Here is a 9,567-nt window from a genome sequence, read left to right as displayed (position 1 = left end):
TCCTTGCCCTCATGGTTCCTTTTGGGTGCGGCCAACTGGAGGTAGAGGAAGGTAATCAAAGGGTAGGAGTAGAGAGAGTTCCTGGTATTTTTAAATCTCCTAGGGCTCCCTCCCTGCCAGGCTAGGTTTGGCTGTCACTTGCTCATTCCTCTTCCAGAGACCACAGGCCTGTCCTGAGACCCTAACCAAGGCTCTGGGTCTCCCAGGGTCTAGTAAATAATCTTCCACTCTCCTTCCCCACCCACCCCCATCCAGGCCTGGAGGTGTTAATAGCCTGCCTGCAGTTTCCAGCTCCCAGATGCATCACTATCCTATGCTGAGTTCTTTTGATCCTGCCCTCACATCTCACAGGATTAAATATTCCCTTCATAAAACTCTCTTTGAATCCCTCAGTTTTCATGTACCTTCTGTTTCCTGTCAGAGCCCTGACTGGTATGAGATGAGTTTCTCAGGTAACTCTGGTCATCTCTAGTTAAGAGCAGAGACCGAAAAAGCAGATAGAAAGCCCTGAGTGAGTGACTTTGACAGCTTTGAGCTTCACTATAGGGTGATGCCAGTTTTTTTTCACTCAGTTTGGGCAGAATGCCAATAAAGTTATCCCAGAGGATTTCTATCTTAAGAATAAATAAAGAGGAGCAAAAGAGAAAAAGGGAACCAAAGACTCCAAAGACGAAACTAGTCTACAGGACTAACAGCCTACAGGGAGCACAGCCTCATCTACCTTGAGAGCAGAATACCGAGATGGTGCCCGGCTACCATTACCAACCGTTCCGACCAGGGATACAATAGATGGTCCAGGACAGAATGGGAGAAAAACGTAGAACGAAACTCAAATTCCTAAAAAAAGTCAATACTTATCGGACCGGTGGAGACCAGAGGAACGCCTGTGACTATCGCCCTGGGATACCCTTTATACTTGGATCTCAAACCACTCCTGGTGTTCACGTATCAGCCAAAAGAGGAGTGGCTCATAAAATAAATACCAGCTGCGACTACTGTGCTCCTCTAAATAATGAGACCTAACAGTCAAAATTCACCCTAGGCCGACGATGAGAAGGTAAGGAGGGGCAGGGAACTGATGGAAACAGAACCGTCACAAAGGAAATAACGAGAATGCTGACACATTGTGAGAAGTGTAACCAATGTCGATGAATAACAGGAGGATAAGCCAAAAAGTACTGGTGCTAGGGTTCCAGTTCATACATGCACGGGTGTATTCCACACAAAACGTGTTTAAACATGTCTCTGTGATGGGTGGATGGCTGCACATTCTCTCGGTAACACACTTGTCTTGGTCTCCGTAAGGTGCCTTCGGGAAAAAAAAAAAGGATTCCGAGGTCAGGGCTAATATCAATTTTTGCTCTATTCTACGGGTTACGAGCCACTCATTATTCCGAGAAGGTTGCACAGGCTCCAGCCGAACGCCCAAGAGGTGTGGGAAGGAGAGGTGAAGAAGCCGCGCAGTCCGGGAGAGACGCGGCTGGGCCAGGCCCCCGGCTCCGCTTGCCGCGTAAACGGTGGCCGTTGGGGCGGGGGAAGGGAGACGTCACTTCTTCCTCCGACTGCCGGCCCGCTCATTGGCCGTCTGGGAGGGACGGGAGGAGGAAAACGCGGGGAGGGGGCGGGCCGTGGGTAGGCGGGAAGAGCGCGGTCGGTGATGTCACTGACGGGGCACTGTCTTATGTAGATAGTGGCAGCGCAGTGGCTGCTGGATCGGCATTGCTGCTTAAAGACGTTATGACTGTTTGTGCTGTGGAGCGAATCCAGGTCTGTCCATGAAGTTGTGTGCTGTAGGAGCGTAGGAGGGCTCTGAGGGGCCGGGAGTGAGGCTAGCGAAATGACCGTCTGCGTAAAGTGTAAGGAGTGCGAGGCTGCGTGCGGGCGGCAGAGGAACAACTCATACTTACCTGGCAGGGGAGATACCATGATCACGAAGGTGGTTTTCCCAGGGCGAGGCTTATCCATTGCACTCCGGATGTGCTGACCCCTGCGATTTCCCCAAATGTGGGAAACTCGACTGCATAATTTGTGGTAGTGGGGGACTGCGTTCGCGCTTTCCCCTCATTTATCTTGTTGTCAAAAGATAGAGTGTTTATGGTGTGTTTTTGGCGGTTTTCGAGTTTTTTTTCGGGGGGAGGGCTTGTGGATTATCATGTGGAGAAAACGTATGATGAATAAACGTTTTCGTAAGACGAAACTCCTCTGCCCCTTAACTAACGGGAGATCCCTTTAAGAGACAGCTGAGGTTCTTTACTGGGTCGTTGGTAACTTTACTCAAAGTTTCTTTCAGAGGTCTCTTACAGTGAAGATGCAGCTAAGTTTCTGGCTTTCAAGAGCACCCAGTGCCATCCAGACGATTCCAACTCATAGCGACCATATAGGACAGAGTGGAATTGCCCCATAGAGTTTCCAAGGAGCTCCTGGTGGTTTTCAACTGCCGACCCTTTGGTTAGCAGCCCTAGCACTTAACCACTATGCCACTAGGGTTTCCACTCTAGGGGGTAAAGGGGGTAGGAGTCCCAATTTAGGGCGTCGGCGGGGCTATCCTCCCCGCGGGCTCCTGGGGGAAGAGCCGTGCTTGTCGGTAGCCCCCCGGGAGTTTGGCTTCTTGGCCTTCCTTGGTCTGCGAGGGGTCTTCCTCACATGGTGTCTTCCTCCTGTGCCTGACCCTCTCTGTGCGTCTCTTCTCTTTTATGAAACACCACTCAGAAAGGATTAGGACTAGGACCCACCCTTCTCTGGTGTTGCTTAACTGATAACTCTCTTCAAAGAGTGGGAGAAAGAAGTGGCAGTCGGCTTCCGTAAAGATTTACAGCCTTGAGAATGAAGAAAACCAAAGACACAAGGGAAAGGTTAGTCCAAAGGCCTGATGGACCACAAATAGCACAGCCTGAGTCTAGCACAGCTAGAAGGTGTCCAGCTGCCACCACCGACTGCTCTGACAGGGATCACAATAGAGGGCCCCAGACAGAGCTGGAGAAAAATGTAGAACAAAATTCTAACTCACATACACACACGCACGCGCGCACACACACACACACACACACACACACACAAGACCAAACTTACTGGTCTGACACACTGAAGAAACACTATGGCAAGGACTAGAAGGCAGGAGGGGACAGGAAAGCTGGTAATGGGGAACCCAGGGTCGAGAAGGGAAGAGTGTTGTCATGCGTGGGGTTGGCAACGAATGTCGCAAAACAATGTGGGTATTAATTTTTTTAAGTGAGAAGCTACTTTGTTCTGTAAACCTTTATCTAAAGTACAATTAAGAAAAAAAAAAACACCAACACCAAAAAGAGTAGACAGGCCTATAAAACAAACAACATATGTGAGGAATGAGCTTTTTAGTTCCATCGAGTATAGAAGACCTAATGGGCAACACCTGCCCCAAAGCAAAGAGGAGAAGGCAGGAAGGGACAGGAAACCTGGACCAATAGACACGGGGAACTCGGGGTGTAAAGGGAAAGGGGGAGAATGCTGACACATTGTGGGGATGGCAACGAATGTCACAAAACAATTTGTGTATAAATTTTTGAACAAGAAAATAATTTGTGCTGTAAACTTCTTCAGCCAGTTGTCAATCTGACACAAAGGATCCTTGTCTTTTCCCGAGGAAGAATATACATGAAAGACAAACCTTATCTTCAGCAAGCTTTATTTTGCTTGAGTCAAGCAAAAGGAGTCAGCGGGGATCTAAGCCTCTCCAAATGACTGATGCTAAAAGGGAAGCAAGGCTAGGGCTTATGTAGGTTCGGTGGAGACAACAGAGTAATGAATATTTAGTGGGCTTCTTTGAAGGGGCGGGTACTTCTCAGAATGGTGGTCTATGTTAATTAGGTTGCTCAGGCATCTGGAATATAAGATGGAACCTGCTGATATTCAAGATGGAGTGCTCTCGGCAGCCCTTGGTGTCGCTTATTACGGGATATAGCACAAGCACACTTGATCTTGGGCACTACATCGCCATCTTCGGGGGGCTAAGAAAGATCAAACAGCAGTCACTCTGCTCCTCTGTGCATACGGAGCCCGCAAAGGAGGAGGGGACTAGAAAGACACTAAGAAGGAGATAGTAATTCATGGGGTACCCCAGTCCTATCTCATGTTGACAGGGCAGGTTCCTGTTTACCCAACTTCTAGATGGTAATCTTTTTAAAAACTCTTTTGTTCCACCAGCATAGTTAACCCTATCTGTCTCACTTTCACCTAAAACACACACACACACACACACACACACACACACACACACACACACACACACTCTCTCTCTCTCTCTCTCTCTCTACGGTTTTCTTCTCGATCCTATAAAGCCACTATGAGTCGGAACTGACCCCACCGCAGTGGGTTTATCTTCAGACAAAGACCTTATTACCCCAAACAAGGTCACGTTCACAGGTACAGGAGTTAGGACTTCAACATATCTCTTCGGGGGACACAGTTCAATCCCTAACGCTAGAGGGAGAGAGAATTCCCATGGCTGAGGCTCTTCTTAATGTCAGTAAAAAATTCTGTCTTTTCACAGCCTGAAGATCCTGAAACAAGTTCTGGTTGACAAGAAAGCATTTCTTCCCCGGGGCTGTTAGTGCCCCCTTCATTTTTAGACACACCTTGTGCAGGGGAATGGCTCTGCCATGGTGTTCTGGCCACCTTGTACACGTCCACATAGGCCAGAACCCAAGTGTCATGGATTGAATTGTGTCCCCCCCCAACAGGTGTCCACTTGGTTAGGCCACCATTCCCAGTATTCTGTGATTATCCTCCATCATGTGATTGTAATTTTATGTCAAAAGAGGATTAGGGTGGGATTGTAACACCACCCTTACCCAGGTCACATCCCTGATCCAATGTGAAGGGAGTTTTCCTGGGGTGTGGCCTGCACCACCTTTTATCTCTCAAAAGGATAAAGGAAAGAGAAGGAAGCAGAGAATGGGGACCTCATACCACCAAGAAAGCAACAGCGGGAGCAGAGCACATCCTTTGGCCCTAGGGTCCCTGGCCTAAGAAGCTCCTCGACCAGGGGAAGACTGATTGATGACAAGGAATCTTCCTCCAGAGCCGAGCAAGAGAGAAAGCTGTCCCCTAGAGCTGACACCCTGAATTTGGACTTGAAACGTACTAGATTGTGAGAGAATAAATTTCGCTTTGTTAAAGCCATCCACTCGGGGTATTTCTGTTACGGCAGCACTAGATGACCAAGACACCAAGTCCTCCGCCCAGGAACACAGAATAGACAGTCTTGTGAGGAGCTGGACCCTTTTCTCATCTGCCTCTCTTTCTTGTGGGAGGCCGCCGCTAGACAGTTTTCCTGTCCACCTCCCTGCTTCCAGGGAGGGGTGGGACTTTTCACCTAGCCCTCCTTAGGGCACAGCCACGGGACATAAAACTGCTCAGCTGCAGCGAGGTATTGACTCCTCAGCAACAGAGCTTCCAACTACTTATGTTGCCATCACCTGGCCACCTTTTTTGAGTGTCGACTTAGGACAGGGCCATGAGGAGCTGGCACCTTTGACAACTTTTCCTCTCACTGCCCACGTAAGTAATAAAGGATCGGAACGTAAAAAAAGGATCTTTTTTTTTTTTTTTTTAAACTGTCTGAATCGGTCATGCCTTGACTCTGCCTTGTCTTGTGCTTAACACCTAGTAGTGACTTTGAGTCTCGCTGAACCTCCGTGCATTGTCGGTGCACCTTAATTCTGTGCTCATGGGGTTATCAAGATTGCTGTATGTAAATGAGCCAGCGAGGAACTGCGGCAGACAGATGTATTGTGTGCGTTTCCTCTACTCACCTGCCCGCTTCCTTGTCTAACTGAATTTCACTTACAAAACACAAGTTCAAATACAAACTTACAAATAATTCCAAGACGATGACAGCAGAACATTAAACCAAGCGTGAGGATCCTTCTGAGTGTGGGGCCCTCGGTGACTGCACAGGCCACATGCCCATGAGGCTGGGCCTGCATGGAGGTCCATGGCCAGGTGTCACTAAGAATTCAAACACCCTCTTCCATCCAGAGAAGAACCAGAACCTATGGAGATGACAGGTGGAGAGTACCTTTGCATACAGCTCTCCCTGTCTTTCAGAGTTTTTCATTACCTAATAATTGTGGTCTCTGACACTACCTGTCATCTCAGTCCAGACTTAGTCAATGACTTTGGGTCTTCTATTTTTTAAATTTACCCAGAACCCACAGTCCTCAGTAGCAGAGACAGGTTCCTCCCCATATGACTTGCAGCTTCAAGAAGCTCCAGCTCCTGTTGACTTAAATTTCAGACCCTCAAGCCACATGATGACATGCAGAGATTGGTGGTCAGTTGTTGAACAGTCAAAGCATTTTATTTGCTTGTCAGACTTCTGTTCCATTACAATAAATCCCTGCCATTTATTTCCATTTCTTGATTGCTTAGCTGGATTCTTTTCCACAGAGAAATTGACATTGATATTGCTGTGGAGTTATAGCTTACAGTGAGGGGAAAAAAAAAAGGAAAGAATGTGGATTCCATCCAGCCCGTGAAGACGTCAGGTGAATTCATTCGATGTCGAAAGAAATTAGCTGTAATCCCTTTATGCATGAGAATTTCACATTTCAAAATCAGCTTAAAAACCTAACAAAAAAGGTGTATGGTAGAAAAAGTGCCAGGATTTGGAGACTGGAACACCAATCTTAGTAAAAGGACAAAGAGTTGAAATCCCTCATTGACCTGAGTGTATAAGAATTGGCTTTCTGGTAGAATCACTGAAAATACCCAGGTCTTAGAAAAATTTTTTTTTCTTTAGATCCTGGGTCTCAGTCTCAAATGTCCCACCAGTAGACTATTGTTTTGTGGCCTTCTCCTGAGTGAATCCACCTGCCAACTACCTACATCTTCCTAGACCCAGAGGGACTAAGAACATGCTCCACCTGCACCAGCCTTGTCACATGCCTTGGGGAAGTCATGGACCTCAACTCAGCACAGGTTTCTCTGTTTGTAAATCAGAGGGTGCCTACAATAGTTTCTGGAGATCCCCCTAGCTCTCTCATTAAGTCTCGGAAGAATTAAGATGGGCTGTGTTTCCTTGGCACTTAGTGGCTTTTTGTGCCCTTGGCCTGAGAGATTGCATTAGGAGATTCCATCACAGCACATAATTTTGTACGCCCAGGTGGGGTTGGTTTCTTACTTTTCAGTAGCCAGTTTCCCTGTATGTGGTATGGGCACCACTGGTAGTACTTGAGATAGTTTTAGGTGGTACAAAGATGAGCGTTTTAATATGAATAAGTATGTATTTAATTCCATATTCATACCCACCATGCATAACAAACACATCAAGCCCACTTTGATGCCTTCTTTGTAGAGATGAGAAAGAGCGCTGGTATCACAAGCCAGGCGGCAAAACTTCACCAAATGCCCTTTACATATCTAAACTCTCCTCGGACTTCTTTCCTTGGGTGACAGCTGGCCTGTTTGTTGTCTTGCTCCCAAGTCCTACATCTATTGCCAGACGACTTCTCCAGATGCCACCCCAACACACCTGTGGTGACATGACATCCTTTAAGTGACCTTTTGCCTTGGTTCTTTGGTAAAACAGCTTGAGAGATTTTTTTTCCCCGCTAAGTCCTGAGGCATTACCTAGGCCCTAGTTGTCTATCCCCAGAGGGTTTGTTACTTTTCATCAGGCTGGCTGACATTTCCTGAGCAAGGTGTAAACAAGTTGAGGTTTGATACTTTTTGTCTGGCCCTGAGTTGCATGAAGTCTGCCTTGTAATAAGTATGCACCTTGCTGGGTTGGTCAATATACCATGCAAACGCAGTGAGTATAGGCTATGCAAGTGGAGTATCTGTAGGCTACTATGCAAATGAAGTGTCTGTGGCCTACCAAGAGTGGACTGTTAATTCATGGCCTCGGTGGGAGGACCATGCCTTGAAACTGAGGAGGCATTTGTGTATATATATATATATATACACATTACACCCCACAGAGGTTTTTTAAACAGGAAGGAGCAGAAGGAAGAAAGAAGAGAGAAGCAGAGAGAGAGAGAGAAAAGAGGTACAGAACCTCTTAAAAGAGCTGTAACACAGGTCAGGGGCTGTAACAGTGAAGATGGTGACAGGCCTGGAAGGGGCCCAATGGCAGAATCAGTGGTGACAGACAGCAGAGCCAAGAGGAGCCGTGAATGGCTGAAGGAGTTGAGAGAGATGTCCTACACTGAAGAAGGGAGACTTCGCCTACATGGTTCTTGATCCTGATCCTGAGTTCAGCCTGTTGATCCTGATCCCGAATTGTACCTGTTTTACTTCCTTAATAAACCACTAAACCGTAAGTATGTTTCTGTGTGGACGTGGGAACAGATCATTGACCCCAGAAGAGAAGTAGAGCGTGCCGTTGGAGGGACGGCTGGTGTCAGAACTGGTAAAAAGTCTGGAGAGTGGAGGTATGTCTGACTGCCAGTTCATGGGAATCAGCTTTGGGCTGATCCTGCTCATTATCCCCCTTGAATTCCGAAAGGTTCTGATGCCGATGCTAGTATTCCCACCTTTTTACAACATCTGTGGCCTCTAAAGCAGCCTCTTTATTTTTCTGGCTCCAGTTTTGAAACAGGCAGTCAGGAAAAGGTTATTAAGGGGTGGGGAACCGTGGGACAATAGCTGTTTTTCAGAAAAGTCTACTCTTGCTACATTTTTGTTACAACTTTTACAGCACTTCATGATTAGTTGAATCCCCAGGTTTCTTGTCTTCTCCTGGCAGGAGGCTAAGGCACAGGCACACTGACTCTGAATCTACGGTCTATATAACCTTCTTGGGGTGACAGTAGCGAGCCATCTCCATTTGTTCAGGGCTGTGGGCAGTATTCGGAAACCCTGATGGTGTAGTGCTTAAGTGCTATGGCTGCTAACCAAAAAGGTGAGCAGTTCGAATCCACCAGGCACTCCTGGGAAACTCTATGGCGCAGTTCTACTCTGTCCTATAGGGTCGCTATGAGTCAGAATTGACTTGACGGCAGTGGTTTTTTTTTTTATTTTGTTGCACAGTATTTCAGAGCTCTGTGCAAAAACCAATTCACTAAAATTATGTCGACTGAGCATACATCAAAAGACTGAAGATCCTCCCCTCAGTGGTCATATACATATACATATACATATACATATACATATACATATACATATACATATACATATACATATACATATACATATACATATACATATACGTCATTCCCTATAAAAGGCGCAAATCTGCCCTGGGTCAGGGAGCTGGCAGCCTTAGGTCACAAGACTATGCCTGTCTCCCACTTTGCAGCTGTGAGTAAAACTTTCTGTTCTTTCGACCCTGTGTCTGGCTGACTTGAATTGGCTAGCCTGCTTGACAAGAACCTAGGAGTTGATGGCTTCAGTTTCCTCTTCCCCCACCCCTTTCCTCAAGGCCTCTCTTGCCTCCTTCATGGGCAGACAGCATTAGCTCTCTCTGTGCCTTGGAGTTGCACCTGACATGTATCAGGAGATTGGAAAATTAGGAAGATCCCTTAAGCTGCCCTCTCTTTCGATGATGGTGGAGACTGTAAATGCTGTTGTTGCTAGTTGCTGTCAAGT

General features: G+C 47.0%; 1 non-coding gene across 1 annotated transcript; it reads left to right on the top strand.

Moving 5' to 3' along the window:
• Positions 1 to 1,899: 1,899 nt before the first annotated feature.
• LOC126074177 (U1 spliceosomal RNA) lies at positions 1,900 to 2,063 on the top strand. Its single transcript, XR_007516979.1, has one exon. It is a non-coding gene; the product is annotated as a U1 spliceosomal RNA (small nuclear RNA).
• The last annotated feature ends 7,504 nt before the right edge of the window (positions 2,064 to 9,567 follow it).

This window comes from Elephas maximus, chromosome 3 (genome assembly GCF_024166365.1).
Source record: "Elephas maximus indicus isolate mEleMax1 chromosome 3, mEleMax1 primary haplotype, whole genome shotgun sequence".
Lineage (NCBI taxonomy): Eukaryota > Metazoa > Chordata > Mammalia > Proboscidea > Elephantidae > Elephas > Elephas maximus.
The sequence above is the reverse complement of the archived record's forward strand: the minus strand, read 5'-3'. Positions and strand labels throughout refer to the sequence as shown.